Raw genomic sequence first — 17,631 nt, 5'->3', positions numbered from 1 at the left:
AAATACCTTTCAAACGTTCTAACTGTACTCACTTCTACCATTCCTCTGGCAGCTCATTCTTATATGCACCATGCTCTGTATGAAAATATTGTCCCTCTGGTCCCTTTTAAATCTTTCCCCTCTCAACTTAAACCTATGCCCTCCAGTTTTGGACTCCCCTGTGATCTGGGCTATTCAACTTATCAATGCCACTCATGATTTTATAAACCTCTGTAAGGTCACCCCTCAGTCTCCAATGCTTCAGGGAAAAAGGTCCCAGCCTAACCAACTTCTCCTTATAACTCAAAGCATCCAGTCCCAGTAACATCTTTATAAACCTTTTTTGCACCATTTCTAGTTTAATAACTTTCTTGCTATAGCAGGTCGGCCAGAATTGTACACGGTACTCCAAATGTGGCCTTCCCAATGTCTTGTACAGCCGTAACATGACATCCCAACTTGTGTGCTCAGTTCTCTGACCAATGAAGACATTCCTCGGCCCACTGGCCCAGTTGATCAAGTTCCCAATGTACTCTTAGATGACCTTCTTCACTGTCCACTATACCACCGAGTTTGGTGTCATCCACAAACTTACTAACCATGCCTCCTATATTTTCATCCAAATCGTTTATATAAATGACAAGCAATAGTGGACCCAGCACCAATCCTTGTGGTACACTGCTGATCGCAGGTCTTCAGTCTGAACAACAAGCCTCTATCTCCATCTTCTATCTGCTAACGTGAAACCAATTCTCTGTCCAGTTGGCTTGCTCTCCTTCAATCCCGTGTGATCCAACCTTACTAACCAGTCTACCATGCGGAACTTTGTCAATGGCCTTGGTAAAGTCCATGTAGACAACATCTACCGTTCTGCCTTCATCTACCTCTTGGACACCTCTACAAAAAACTTGATCAAGTAAGTGAGGCACCATTTCCCACACATAAAGCCATTCTGACTATCCCTAATCAGTCCTTGACTTTTCAAATGCATGTAGATCCTGACTCTCCAACATCCCTCCAATAACTAACTCATCACTGATGTCAGGCTCATCAGTCTGTAGTTCCCTGGCTTTTCCTTACAGCCTCTCTTAAATAATGGCACAAGATTAGCCACCCTCCACTGTTCTGGCACCTCACAGATCAATGATACAAATATCTCTGATAGGGCCCCTCAATTTCTTCCTTAGCTTCCCACAATGTCCTGGGATATACTTAGAACATAGAACATAGAACAGTACAGCACAGTACAGGCCCTTCGGCCCACAATGTTGTGCTGACCTATTATCCTACTAAGATCAAACTACCCTGCATACCCTACATTTTACTATCCTCCATGTGGCTATCCAAGAGTCGCTTAAAAGTCTCTAAAGTATCTGACTCCACTACCACTGCCGGCAGCGCATTCCACACGGTCACCACTCTTTGTGTAAAGAACCTACCTCTGACATCTCCCCTTGATCAGATCTTGGGGATTTATCTATCTTTATGCGTTTTAAAACCTCCAGTACCTCCTTTTCTGTAGTTTGGACTCAAGACATCATTATTAATTTCACTGAGTTCTCTAGCTTCCAAGTCTTTCTCCACAGTAAATACAGATGCAAAATTTTAGTTTAGGATCTCACCTTTCCTTTGGTTCCACACATAGATGGCCTTGTTAATCTTTAAGGGGCCCTATTCTCTCCCTTGTTAGTCTTTTGCCCTTACTTTACTTGTAGAATCTCTTTGTATTCTCCTTTACTCTATCTGCCAAATCTATCTCAAAAAGACCCCTTTTGCCCTCCTGATTTCCCTCTTACGGGTACTCCTAAGCAACCTATACTCCTCAAGGGATTCACTTGATCCCAGCTGTCTATACCAGACATACTCCTGCTCTGGATAGAGCTGGAATATGTGTGGATATTGTTCACACTCCCAGGAAGCAGGAATGCTTCTTACTGTCCCATACTGCTGTCTGCATAAGTACCTGAAGGCACACAAGCATTCTCATTCAATTACAAAGCCTGCTGCACGTCTTGTCACATGCTCCTGCCCTTGTGGCATCAACTATGTAAAGTAGCATTAGAGTTATGTATCAGGCTCTGCCAATAAAAGGAAGGATTGTAGTCAGTACCAGGCATTCACACATCTCACGTTTTGACATTAAATATCACATTGCACGGAAGCTGTGTGCAGAGACTTTTTTTTTAACAAAGGTTTGCAAACGTGTTTTCTCAGTTGTCAAGAATGTGATGCTTTTTGAACCTGCTGGAGGACTTGAGAAACTGTAGACAAATGCTTGATTGTATGACCATACCACAAAGCATAGGCCTAAGGAGAAGGCTAAATAAACAGATACAGCAGTGTCTTTAGAGCATTCAAATACAAGGAAAAAATAGGGGGAGGAATGCTATAGGACAGCAGGTAGCCAAGTATTTCCTCGGCCTTATTTGTCTGTGAGTTAGGGCAGTATTTTAAGCTCAGACATTAGTCAAATATATAGTGGCATGATATGAGATCAGCGTGGATTAGTAATCCATGAACATTTCACATCTATTGAAGGTGAGGTTGGAGAAGGCAGGACATTAGTGACTTGGAGTGGAGAAAAGTGATTTTTTTTTAAATTTGCATTCCAGGATGATCTTGGAATAATAAGCAGTTTTGGCAGACAACAAGACTCAACAAGGCTTTGTGATGTCTAGCCAGATCTGTTTTGTCACATCAGTTCAAATCAGCAGCCTTTTGACTCGTGGTGATGAACATTATACCAGGAGAATAAAACCAGATGAAAGAAAGTGATGGCTTTAGTGGGAACTAGGCCATGAAACATGGAGGAGAGGGAGTGGTTGAGCAGACTGGTAACTGCTGAAATGACCTGGTAAGGCAAGGTGAAAGGTCAGGCGGTTAGGATTTCGAAAGTGCAGTTATCAATGTGAGTTATACCCGTATTTGCCAAAAATTGTATTGCACAAAGGCAATGCCCCTTTTACACAAGTCCTGTAAACATTAAATGAATTGTAATAATGATGTGACAGCAAATTAGATCCTTTCTGCAAAAGATTATCCCATCTAACAACACTGTACCCTTAGATATATTTAACTGTTAATGAAAATTCAGGATGTTGGACGGTAATTATGAATGTTCTAGATTTTTCAACAATAACACAGCATTCCAGGACCACACACAGACATGGGAACTAATTATTTTTCAATTCCATGTACTTTTCTTACATTAATGAAAATGTTATATGTACATTTTTCTTTGCAAAGGCATGACATTGGAATATTAAAGATAAAGTGAACCAGGAAATAACTTTGCAATGAAAATGTTATAAAACTTTTCCCAGCAAAGTATGTGATTTATGTATAAGTCGAGGTGACATGCTCACTTTGGAGTGTACACTTTAAGAAACTGAAAGAGAAGTTACCAGATTATAGAATCATAGAGTCATACAGTAAAGGAGGAGGTGATTCTAACATGTGCTGACTCTTGTAAAAAACCTGTTCAACTAATCCTATCTTGCTGCTCTTTCCCAAAGCCCTGAAATGTTTCTCCATCAAGTATATTCCTTCTCAAAGTTATAATTAAATCTGCTTCTACCAGAGTTTTAGGGACTGCTACATAAAGTCTCTCCTCATTTTACATCTGGTTATTTTGCTAATTCCCATAAATCTGTGTCCTCTGGTTAGTAACACTACCTCCACTGTATATAGTTTTGCCTAATTTACTTTATCCAACTCCACATGTCCATTCATCGCCTATGGATAACAACACCAGCTCTATCATCTCTTCACATAACTAAAATCCTGCAAAGTGATATCTTTGGACATTGGACCCAAATATTTCAACTAGGTCCCAAACATTAATTTATAAACATTCTGCACAGCTTCCTTATTTTTGAGACCTACGTTATCCTTTAGAAAGCCAAAGTTCCTAAATGCCTTTTTAACCGCAGTGTCTACAAGAATAAATGTCATTAACCAATTTTGTATCAACACTTCTATTGGTAATGCCAATTTATTTTTTTTCAGATTATTGTCTCTAAAAGTGTTCCTAGCACCATCTTTAGGCTAATTAGCCAGTAGCTGTCAGCAGAGTTGCAATATTTGCTATCTTACAGCTCTCTGACACTTCTTTTATTTCAAATAAAGATTGAAGCCAGAACTTCCATCTTTTCCGCTCCTACTTCCCTCAGAACCCATCTGAATCACTGACTTTTTGATTTTAAGTGCTGCCTACATTTTAAGTACTTTTTAACACAAAGATATGTGTAGGTACAGGTAATGCTGAGGAAGCGGGGAGGCTGCAGGAGGACTTCAACAGGCTAGGAGAGTGGGCAAAGAAGTGGCAGATGGAATAGAATGTGGCCAAGTGCGAGGTTATGCATTTTAGTATGAAGAATAAAGGAGTAAACTATTTTCTAAATGGGGAAAAGTTTCAGAAATCTGAAGCACAATGAGACTTAGGAATCCCACTTCAGGATTTTCTTAAGGTTAACACGCAGATTCAGTTGGCAAGAAGGAAGGCAATATTAGCATTCATTTCAAGAGGACTGGAATACGAGAGCAGGGATGTACCGCTGAGGCTGTATAAGGCTCTGGTCAGACCACATTTGGAATATTGTGACCAGTTTTGGGCCCCATATCCAAAGAAGGATGTGCTGGCCTCGGAGGGGTTCCAGAGGAGGTTTACAAGAATGATCCTGGGATGAAAGACTTGTCATATGAGGAGCAGTTGAGGACTCGGGTTTTGTACTTGATGGAGTTGAGAAGGATGAGGTGAGATCAATTGAAGCTCACAAAATAATGAGAGACCTGGATAGAGTGGACATGAAGAAGATGCTTCCACTAGTCGGAGAGACTAGGACCTGAGGATATAGCCTCAGTTTAAAGGGATTATCCTTTAGAATGGAGATGAAGAGGAATCTCTTCAGCCAGAGGCTAACAAATCTGTGGAACTCATTGCTGCAGAGGGCTATGGAGGTCAAGTCATTGAATGTATTTAAGGCAGAGAAATATAGGTTCTTGATTAGTAAGGGGATGAAGGGTATGGGAAGAAGGCAGGATAATAGGGTTGAGAAACATATCAACCATGATTGAATGGTGGAGCAGACCTGATGGGCCAAATGGCCTAGTTTTGTTCCTATATGTTATGGTCTTGTGGTCCTTACTTTTGTCCCATTCAATTTATCTACTGCCTCCTTCTTTATCCTGGTATTGGCAGCATCCTCTTCTTTAGTGAAGACAGATGCAAAGTAATCATTTATTACACAACCATGTCCACTGCCTCTCAAAGAAAGTCCTGTTATTGTTTCTAATCAGCTCCACCTTTGCTTTGACTCTCTTTTTCATATTTATGTCTTTATAAAAGATGTTCTGTTCCCTTTTATGGTACCTACGAATCTATTCACACACACTCTCATTGCCCGCTTATTCAAATTTCAATTCTCTTCTGTACCTCAAATATTCAGTTTGATTCCCTATTGTATTATGAATCTAACATTTATAATAAGTCTCCTTTTTCAAGTTTAATTTCAATCTTTCACTCTCTAGGTGCTCTAACATTGACTGCCTTTCCTTGACCCCTCATGCGAGCACATTTTGTCTGTACTTGAATCATTTCCTCTTTGAAGACCTCCCACTATTTTTTTACTTGCCAGTCTATGTTGCCAGTTGACCTGTGTCCAGCCCCCTTTCACCTCACTGAAATTATGAATCTTCCAGTTGAATATTTTCACATTGAGTAGTTACTTGACCTTTTCCCTAAATTCTGAAAACCTATTACATTATGTTCACATTTCCAAAAGCACTTTCCCCCTGAAAAATGTTCCATTTCATCTCCCAGTTCAGATTTTTTAAAATCTTGCTTGTTTCAGCAACACCTTCCTTTTCTGGTGCATAGGTCATTGGAGGGTAGTCCGTCTGGTTTCATTTCTTGTTGACCTTTTTTTCGTGATTTGCACACAACTGAGTGACTTAAACTTAAGAGTGTCCCACATTGCTGTGCATCTGTGGAAGAGGAGATTTCCTGCCCTAAAAGACATCAGTGAACCAGAGTGGTTTGAATAATGGTCTGATAATTTCATGGTCACCATTTCTGAGAACAGCTTTTAATTTTCGATTAATAATTTAATTGAATTTAAATTCCACCAGATGCCATAGCAGGATTTTGAACCAGTATCCCCACAGCCTTAGCCTAGCCCTCTGTTTACCATTGTGGCGTCCTACCCCTCTCATTCTTCTAAACTCCAGGAAATATACACCTATTTACTCAGCCTCCCATTACAACTGCCATGCAAGTAGCAGCCCCGGTGACTTGATTTAAGTTTTTGTAGTGCCACAAAGTTCTTCCCCTTTGCAGCCAGTCCTGCCCTTGTTCTATGTTCCATTATTTCATTACATCATGATCTCCAGCAGCAATTAGTGAATACAGCTTAACAACCTCACTTTCCATTATTCGTGCACTCCACCCTTGTCTGATTCAGCTTTCCATTTATTTTATCTCATCTATTTTTGAATTTTGTTTTAAGTCTAGTGCTGTTTGTATTTTCCAATTACCTGTGCACCGTGTTTCTCCTCTGTAATACGTTATTCTGCTGCCCTTCACAGTAATGTGTACATTTGCACACAGAAGCAGCAATGTATGTTATCCACAAGATGCACTGCAGGAAGATGCACCCAGGCCCCTTTGATAGCCCCTTCTAAACCTACACCTTCTACAATCTAGAAGGTAGCAGATACATGGGAACACCACCACCAATTAGGGATGGACAATAAATGCTGATCTGGCTAGTGACGCCCACGCTCCCTGAATACATATATAGGCAACTATTCGATGCTGAGGCAAAGTTATTCTACATCATACAAAACATACAAAAAAATGGTGGACAGAAATGAATCAGGAGAAAGTTACAACTTTGTAAAGTAAATGGATCTGCTTAAGCACATGAACATTTTTTTTGTGCGTGCAGTTACATGCATATTTCATATTTCATTTGAGGAGAATGAAACTGCTATGATTCATTTGTCCTTTTAGATAGTAACTGAAGGGTTTTGTGGTTACTGGTAAATACATCTACTGCCCTGCCTGTTTCCTGGCTGAATGTCACTATGTGGAAACATTATTAATAGGATCTGTCTTATCTAAAAATGATGTAATTTTCATGTTTGTGTAGAATTTGCTGGGCATAATCAGCCAAAAGGAACTTCGTTGACTAAAAAGCTAACCTTTAGAACTATTTTTCAGCTATTGGCAAAATTTTCTTAAGTTGTGAACTTTGCAATTAAATTGGATGTAAGTTTACCTCAGTAGTTTGACATGAAAACAAAATTAGAATTAATATCAAAAAAGAAATAACATAAAATTGAACTGAATTAGGAAAAGCAGAAATAATGGCCTTTGGCTTTTGGCTAATAATGGATAGATCCATGAGCCACAGTCCTAGTGGTTATATCAGGATTGTCTCCATTGGTGTCCTCTGATACATATCTTCCTATGAGTTCTGAGGTAAGTGGAAGGGCATCTAAATTGTGTGTAACATTGGTGGCTCTTCATGCCTCTGCCTGCTTCATTCAGCAGAAAAACTTGGCACACAACCATGAAGAAGTGGATAGGGGAAGTATTGCTGAACATGCCCCTTACATATCAGCAAAGAAACAATAAAGAGATTTTAGTTTAAAGTCCATTTTCTAGGGCCATTCTGGAAGCCAGGACAACTGCTGTCACTATCTATTCCAGCCTCTAGCACTAACTCAATGTGTTAGGATTAGGGAAGTAGTAGTTCTACCTCTGAATCTAGCACCCTGAAAACATTTGTATTGTTAAAGGAGGAGACAGCTGCTACTTATACAAGCTGATAGTTCCCAAAAGGAGGAAAACCCAATTAAACTGGTTGTCTGCTACTTTCTAACAGGTTTCTGTAATTCTCCACCAGGGTTATCCTAACAAAACTGGGTCAATGGGAAGAGAGGACGAACGGGTGTTAATTTTTTGGTAAGTTAGTTTTTATTAAATTATCATGTGATTATTTTACTGTAACTAACAATAGAAATTGGGTTACCTCAACAGTTAAGCAGCACCATTATTGTAACAATAACAGATCTCTTGGTGTCATGGAGCAGAGCTGTGAGATTAAGAAACTGCAGCACAGAATTCCATTGCCGGGAGTCTAGGATTAACCTAAGGGCTAATCAATTGGTTTTCTCCAATTTTGCTTTTTAGTGCAATTACTGGAATTCCAAAAGGGAAACATGCTTACCACAACTCCCACTATTTCTGCATATACAGGTGTAAAATTAACTAGTGACATTTTCTGGCCAACAACCACAGGAAAAAACCTTTGTAATCAGCTCTGTAGTTCTGTGGCAATTATTTTGATTGTTGTCTTAATTCAGGTTTTTGTGTCCTCCAAAATTAGGCATTCTTAATGTCAAACATTTTGTAATCCATTCAAATTACTCCTATTTTATCCAGTTATTACCTGCAGTTTGGCAGTATTTACTGTGTTAATGGTGTACGTGGTGTGTGCTGGAGGTTAAGTACTATTTTGTCAACACCTTGAAATGTGTCCTCAACTAACTTACTGTTCTGGGTGGATAGTGCAAACATTTGAAGTAAAGAAAACTTGTTGTTGATTTCCTAATCATAAAAGTAGTATGCACAAATCAATTTGTTATCACAATTCAAATTTAATCAGCATTTCTTTTATGAATACACTTTTCCACAAATACAATCTTAGGAAAAAAACACATTTCAGTTTAAAAGGCAGAGTCGAAGTGGGGAGATTACTTTTACTAATATTTCAACATTTCAAAATATTATTGAAATAAAAAATAAACTCTGGCTTGTCCAATAAATCAATACTGTGAAATCACCAATTACTTTAGGTTCACCATCAAGGACAAAGATTATCCTTGGCTCCTTTCCTGCATTAATAGCCTTAAATCTCATGCTGGATAATCTCCCATCATCATCTTAAAAAGCAATTGCAAGGTCAGCTATGCAGCTCCTTTCCATCCCAGTCCTCAAATTCTGATCCACATTAGCCAGTATACCCTTCTTTTTTTAAGTTTCTTGCCCTTTCTCACCCACTTTGGACATTAACTCCCTGCTTTCATTCCCTTGCTCCCTCAATTATTCATTACTCAAATCCCATCACCGTGCTGGCTGGCATTTTCAATGGTTCCATTTCCTTAGGCACTATCACTCATACCTTCACTATTACCTATCAGATCATCTGAAGATATCCATTCTCCCTACCTCCCTATCAGCAATACCTGTGGACCAGACGGACACATTTATGTTTCAGCTGCCTAACATGCTGAGAACTTCCATCATTTTCTATTTTTTTTTTCAGATTTACAGCTTCCTGCAGCATTTTATTTTTCATTTCCTCCTCAAGTATATTCCCAACTTCAATCTCCCTTTCCTCTCTAGGGTTCCCACAGCAGTTATTGCCTGTCAGCCAGATGCCATTCTCCCAAAATTAGCTTGAATCTATCAAGTCTGGAGTAAAATTTTATAACTTATAAACCATTGGTAGTGCCTTATGTATTTATATAATCCTAAATTACTTAAAACAAGTCAGATTTATGCTTATGTGTTGCATTTTGCTCACGTACAGCTGTTTTAAAGTCATGGTTCAAAATGTTATTATCGGCCATTGTAAATTCATACTGACAAGACGAATATAAAAAATCTTCTGCTTGTACTGGAGATCTTAGATGGTGGTGACTGGTAGGTGAAAATGGCTTTCAGCAGGAATAATGTTAGAGAAAAAAAATGCTATGGTTCGCTCTTAAAACAGAAATAATCTCTTTTGGTGGGTTGGAACTTCCAGAGACTGTAGACAATGGCTCACTTCCTTAACAACTTAGGTTAAAGAAAACACTCAGGCATCAGCCATGACCCAGTATAACCATTAATAACACAATGGGTAAAAGTGCAGATTGTGGAGATTAATACTTCTTGAGAAAACAGAAGTGTTTTCTTTGAAAACCTTTCTGGAACATAGTTCAGTTTTCTTTGTTACTGAACCTACTTACTAACGTGTGGTTTTGGCTGCCTTACCATGAATAATCCCCAACGCTAAGAAGTTCAACACCATCCATAGATGAAAAGAGCACCACATGCTAGCAATACGCTTTCTTTAATCACAAAAATTCATTGTTAGTATAACAATGTGACTACCAAGGCTGAATTTCTTGCCCCACTGAATGCTGGTGTGGCTGCCACTTGAATCACTGCAGTCCCACTTACGTGGCCACTGGTCTGACACCAACATGCGCCATGACTTCACTATCTGGTATTACGACTTCATAGTTTTGTTAAACATACAGAACAGAAGAGGCCCTCTGCCCATCGAGTCTGCACTGCCAAAAATACACTACAACCTACACTCATCCCGCATTCCTGCACTAGGCCCCATAGCCTTGAATGTTACGACACTTCCAAGTGATCATCCAAATGCTTTCCAAAGGTTGTGAGGTTTCCCACGTCAACTGACCTTCCAGGCAGCACAGTCCAGATCCCCACCACCCTTTGGATGAAAGATGGTTTCCTCAAATCCCTTCTAAAACTCCTCCCTTTCATTTTAAAATTATGTTCCCTTGTTATTGACCCTTCAACTCAGGGAATGCCTGCTTTTGATTCACCATATCCAGGCCTCTCATAATCTATCAAGTCCCCTCAACCTTCTCTGCTTGAAAGAAAACAACCTGAGCTTATTCAGTCTCTCTCCATTGCTGAAATGCTTCATCCTGGGCAACATCCTGGTGAATCTCCTCTGCACCACGCTCTAGTGCAATCACATTCTTCCTATAGTGTGGTGACCAGAACTGCATACAGTACTTCAGCTGTGGCCAAACCAAAGTGCCATACAGCTCCAACATGACCTCCCAACTCTTCCAATTTATGCCATGCCTGATGAAGGCAAGTGTCCTGTATGCCTTCCTAACTACCCTATTAGCCTGTCCTGCCATCTTCACTTGCCATCTTGTGGGCAAGCACCCCAAGATCCCTCTGTTTCTCAGAACTTCATAATGTCCTGCCATTCATTGAGTACTCCCTTGTCTTGTTCCTTGTTCAAAAGTGCATCACCTCACATTTATTAGGATTAAATCCCATCTGCCACTGATCTATCAGCTGACCAATCTATTTCTATCCTCCTTCAACCTAACATCTTCCCTCTCACTGTCAACCACCCGGACAATCTTTGTCTCATCCAGAAACTTGCTTATCATTAATCATCATATTTGTAGTGTGGAGCTAAGAAATGGCTGAAAGACTAAATGCATATTTCGGTTCTTTCGGTTATTTCACAAATAACATACCAGAAATGTTGGGGGGCATAGGGTTTAGTGAGAGAGATGAATTTAAGGAAAGCAGTATTAGTAGGGAAATGGTGTTGGAGAAATTGATAAATCCCCAGGGTCTGATAACCAACATCCCAGATTGCTGAAGGAAATGGCCCTGGAAATAATGGATGTATTGGCGGTCATCTTGACAGGTTCTATAGACACTGAAACAGTTCCTACAGATGGGAGCGCTAAATGTAACTCCTCCATTTAAGAAGGGAGGCAGAGAGAAAACTGAGAATTATAGACCAGTCAGCCTGACATCTGTAGTGGGAAAAATGCTAGAGTCCATTATAAAAGAATAAATGGCTGAGCATTTGGCAAACAGTGACAGGATCAGACAGTGTCAGCATGGAATTAAGAAAGGGAAATCATTGCAGATAAATTTACTGGAATTCTTCAAATTTGTAATTAGTAGAGTTGATAAGGGGGAGCCAGTGGATGTGGTTTATTTGGACTTTCAACAAAGTCCCACAAAAGAGATTAATGTGTAAAATTAAAGTGCATGGGATTGTGGGTAGTGCATTGACATATATAGAAAATTGGTTGGCACATAGGAAACAAAGAATGAGCAGATAAACATTCCACAACCAGACTGTTACAAGTGGAGGATAAAATACTGGTTTTGTTGCATTTGCAAAGTGAGCCTCTGAAAGTGAAGTTCAGTGCACATGCAAAGTTAAGAGGGTTAGTAAGGTGACTTATCTGATAAAAAGTAAAAGCATTATGTTAGCAGAATGCCAGGAAGCTTTTAAGAGGATGAAAACATTCTTCATAAATGAACCAAATAAATGGCTGCCCCGATTCTAAAAAGATCTTTCAGAATGGCAATCGAAGTTATTTGCTTTGGGTTGCTATCTTGTTGCAAGATGAGGAGTTGGAAATAGAGAAGCCAGTAGATACTTCTCTAAGAAACTAAACCATTATCAGAAGAAGTAATCTACTATAGAAAAAGAAACTGAGAGATTATTATTGGCTCTTCAACACTTTGAAGACTATATCTGATAATGGTAACAAGGACATATCAATTTACACTGATCACAATCTACTGGCCTTATTAAAACATTCAAATCTCAGAATGAGACACAATTCTGATGGTATTTTTTGCTGCAACCATTTAAAGTCTACTCACTTTGCTGAAAAAGATAATTACAGTAATTGCAGATGCATTTTCCCCAAGTGAAAAATGTTGGAATAAGTTAAAGGTTTGAGAAATGTTCAGATTGAAAAGATTGTAAGGGGTGTGAAGGGAGATGGTGTGGAATGAGTAAAACTCATGTGTTTTGTTGTTTGTCTATCACATATTTTGTAAGAAAATGCACCTTTGAAATGGTGTTACATTCTTTTTAAGGGTAGAGGCATGTAAAGACTGCATCTGTTCATTTTTCGGTATTTTTGATTGTCAACTGAAATAGGAAAACGATCGGTTCAAAAGCCAAGAATTGTTGATGGTTTGCTGCATTGTTTAGAACTGAATCATCTGTTGCTCAATATAAATGGTATTTACAGAGCTTTTGGGTTCAAGCAGCATGGACAAGTTACAGACAAGCCAGAGCTAAGGGCTGTGTACCACTGGAGATGTGGCCAGCAACAAGTAGCTGATTGGTCTGTCAACTAGTGACCAGTCATTGATGATGAAGGCCTCCTGCCTGCCAACAGCTGGGTAGCTGAACTGTTTGGGAGTGGGAATATTCAGGTCAGAAGCAATCAGCCATCCAGAATATAAGGAACTATATTTCTACTCTGCAGTAAATAGCATTCCAAACCCAAAAGTAGCCACTTTATTTGCCTTCATTAGTTGCTGTAAGCTGTACCTTTTAATAAATAAGTCAGGGATGTCTTTAATATATCTCTGAAGAGAAAACTTGTTTGGGCAATCTTGAGTCAAGCCTTCTGATATCATGTCCCATCCATGTCAAGATATAAGATTATCACAGCCTTGACATTTGGCATGTTTGCATCTTGGAGGATGCTCATGTTTGTTCTTTTGCCCTCTCACTTGTTTTGCAAGATGCTTCTAAGAAAGCACTGAGTATGTCTTGTAGTTGATGTCCAACCTAACTTCTGACTTGATTTTCTGAACTTTTCACCCATCATGTATAGTTCTTGCTCATCTTGGGCCATTAGCGTAGTGTCATTAGCAGATCTGATATTCCGGATATCGTGACCATCAATACTAACTCCAAGATATTCCGTGCCACTACAGCTGACATTGCTCATGACCTTTTCTCCTACGGCATTGAAAAGTAGTGGAGAAAACAGTCTCACTTGTCCTTTTCTGACTTATTTACCAAAACTGAATCGTTCTGTCTTGTCTCCAATTACATACACCATACCTTTTTCCTGTTTGTCAAATCTCTGATGAGCCAAATTAAGTGACATGGCAGTTCAAACACACTCAGCCATTCATTGTGCACTTTGTGTCATCAACAGTGTTTACAATTCCTTGTCATTTTGGTTTTTGAGTACTGATGTCCCTTTGCCTGTCTTGAAACCAAACTATTCCTCACCTATTTCTCTGAGTACCTGTGAGGCACAGCTCATCAAGTTAGTTGTTCGATGCTATGAACAGTTTCAAATGTTGTGAACTGTTGACATCATAACCAGCTCTTAAATTAGTCAACCATGTGGCCAAATCAACTTCTTCATATGAGGTCAATGACTTATTTTGTGCACTGACTGCCCTTGCTCCCCCAGAGTTTCAGCAGTTACGCCATATAGGCCTATCACTTTGTTCTCATAGAATTCTTGAGGTGTGGAAGTAGGCCATGTGGCCCATCAAGCCCACACAGACCCTCGGAAGAGCATCACCCAGTGCCACACCCCTATCCCTGCAACCCTGCATTTTCAATGGCTAACTCATCTAACCGACATGTCCCTGGACACGATGGGAAATTTATGATGGCCAATCCAGATAACCTGCACATTTTTGGATTGTGGGAGGAAACTAGAGCACCCAGACGACACCCATGCAGACACAGGGAGAACGTGCAATCTTCACGCAGACAGTTGCCTGAGGATGGAATTGAACCCCAGGACCCTGGCGTTGTGAGGCAGCAGTGCTAACCACTCAGGCACCACCCCGGCCTGGCACGTTCGCTTCCAGCTTCTTAATTGCATGTTCAACTACAACATTCATCTCTTCTGGTTCCATTTGCTCCCAAGCTACAGGGTGTGCACTTGCTGCATTCAGATCTGGACGATTGAGTTTGATGCTTTGTGGCTACCATTGTTCCTTAAATTGATCTGTCTCACAGATGGCATTCCCATTTGTCTCTTTCCCAGCAATGCTTGCCCTTAGCTCTATGAAATAAAAGAAGTATATGACAAGCTTGTATATTTCTTTAGATTGTCTATATAATCTGCATCTTCTGCTACCTGCAATTTTTATTTCTGACTGCTCTGCTAGCATTTTAACCTCCTTGCAGCGATTTGTGTAACTCACTCCCAAAAATGGTTTATCTGCTTTACTCATTGGCACACCTATCATCTTCACTAATTTGTCTGTTGTTACCCACAGCATCTTGCCAATCTCATCTTCTGGGCATACTTCATTTCATGCAGTTTCTATATTGCACAAGAATCTTTCCCAAGTTGGTTGCAATTCTCCACTTGAAACCACATCCCACAGTAAAACTTGTTAAAATATATTGGAGCTCTTTTGTAAACAATCTGCCTGCTATTTCAGAAACATTTCTCTTTGCAGCTATGTCTCCATTGCATGCCCTTAGCTTGGGTTTAACACATTAATACTTGGACACACACTCCATTTGAGCAAGGATTCTTGGACAAGTACATTCTCCAACAATACCCAAAAAGCTTGACACCATTCAGAACAAAGCAGCCTACTTGATTGGCACCCCTTCCACCACCTACAACATTCAGTTACTTCACAACTGATGGCACAATGAGAACAGGGTGTACCATCTACAAGATTCATTGCAGCAACTGACTATGATTCTTCAACAATAATGTCAAAATCTGCAACCTCTACCTCCTACATGGACAAGAGCAGCAGATGCACGCGTACCCCACCACCTATCAATTCCTCTCAAAGTCACACACTTGTGTTGTTTGTTCTTTGTTACTCAATCAAAGATCCTGGAGCTCTTTCTAGTAGCATTGCTGCTGTCCCCGCACCTTGAGGATAGCAGTGATCCCAAGAGGCAGCTCAGTATTTCATTAAGAGCAAGTCGGGACGTGCAATAAATGTTAGCCTAACCAGTAGTGTTCACATCCCATGATTGATAAAAAAAAATAGAATAGGCAAAATTTCAGCAAGTGAAAGAAATGTGAAGTTATCCACATTGAAAAGAAAAATAAAGGGGCATTTTTTAAAAAAAAGGTGACATTTAGATGCAAATGTTGGCACATAGTGCTCTTGTACAAGAATCACCAAACTGATATGCAGATATAGGAGACAACTGGGAAAGCAAATGCCATGTTATCGTTGTTACAATGGGTTGAGAGGATTGAGTAAACACGTGTTTTGCTGTAATCGTACAGCACCCTGAGAAGATGACACCTGGAGTACCGGTGTAGTTTTGATCCCCATAACCAAGGAAGGATATGTTTGCTTTGAGATATACAACAAAGGTTAATTGGACCATTTTCTGAGGTGAAAATGAGAGAAATAGGAGGGTTGGCCTTTAATCCAAGGAGTTTTAGAACAGTGAGTGTGATATCACTGAAAAACAGAAAAAAAGCTTATGGAGCTTCATGGTGTAGGTGTTTGATGTCGGAACATTAGAATATGGGACCAGGATTAGTCCACTCAACCCCTCCAGCTTGTTCCACCATTCAATGAGATCATAGCTCATCTGTGGCTTAACTCCATATACCTGCCTTTGGCCCATATCCTTTAATACCTTTGCTAAAAATCAAGAGCACTCCAGCACAGGAACAGGCCCTGCAGCCCAGGACTGCTCTGACACGATGCCTTTCTAAACTAAAATCCTTTTTCCTACTAATTTCCTCTCTTCCCTGCCTATTCATATCTGTCAAGATGCATCTTAAACGTTGCTATTGTATCTGCCTCCACCACCTCCTCTGGCAGAACATTCCAGGCACTTACCACCCTTTGTATTTAAAAAAACCTTTCCCCCATTTACCTAAAACCTATATCCCCTAATAATTGACATTTCTCCCCTGAAAGAAAGATTCTGACTATCCATGCATTTCATAATTTTGTAAACTTCTATTGGGGTGTCCCTTAGCCTCTGACATTCAAGTTTGTCCAATCTCCCCTCATTGCTAATACCCTTCAAACCAGACAACATCCTGGTAAACTGTTTCTGTAACTTCTCCAAAGCCGCCACATCCTGCTGGTAGTGTGGCAATCAGAACTGCACACAATATTCCAAATGTGGCCTAACTAAATTTCTATACAGCTGCAACATGACTTGGCAATTTTTTAATTCTGTGCCCTGATTGAAGAAGGCAAGCATGTTATACGCGTTCTTGACCTCCTTATCCACTTGTGTTACCACTTTCAGGGAACTGTGGACCTGTATGCCTAGATCCCTTTGTATGTTACTGCTTCTAAGGGTTCTGCCACTTACTGTATACGTCCCTCTTGCATTGGATCCACCAAAATGTATCACATCACATTTGGCAGAATTAAATTCCATCTGCCATTTCTCCACCCAAGTCTCCAGCTTATCTATATCCAAACTGATCCAACTCAATACATGATACCTATTCTGAGCTTGCAGAGCAGGAGTGGAGGAACACAGCTTTATCTGATGCCTGGCCAGTGGCAGGTTGGCTAAACATAAAAGCTCTATTTGACTGCCTTTGAAGTAGGCTATGGTTTGGGCTCAGTAGCTATATTGTTACCAGCCTGCATTTCATCTTGGAAAGTGAGCTGTAACAGGAAACATCAGCAGGAGAGCTGATATTATCTTGCAGTTTGATAGGATTTTTTTGAAGGTTCCTATTTAAAGCACCATCAGCATGGAAACAGAAGAACAGAATGCAATTCCTTAAGAGTTTAACAACATATTTGCAGGTTTCTATTGGTGTCTGAGGTTATAAAACCAGTTGTTCTACATTTAAATAGTCAAATTATTTCCCAACTGCAAGTAGTTCATCACATCAGAAAGCAAGACAAATGTGATAAATTACTCTTTAAAGTTCACCTCCCTTGCCAATGTGTATTTAGCAGTGACAGTAATGCTATTAATGCCTGCAGTAAGGTGGAGGTAGGGCAAAAATAAATTCCATCAGGTTTCACCCAACGATAGTAGGAACTGCAGATGCTGGAGAATCCGAGACAACAAGGTGCAGGGCTGGATGAACACAGCAGGCCAAGCTGGATGA

This window comes from Rhincodon typus, chromosome 1 (genome assembly GCF_021869965.1).
Source record: "Rhincodon typus isolate 14 chromosome 1, sRhiTyp1.1, whole genome shotgun sequence".
Lineage (NCBI taxonomy): Eukaryota > Metazoa > Chordata > Chondrichthyes > Orectolobiformes > Rhincodontidae > Rhincodon > Rhincodon typus.
Note: the sequence above shows the minus strand (reverse complement) of the source record.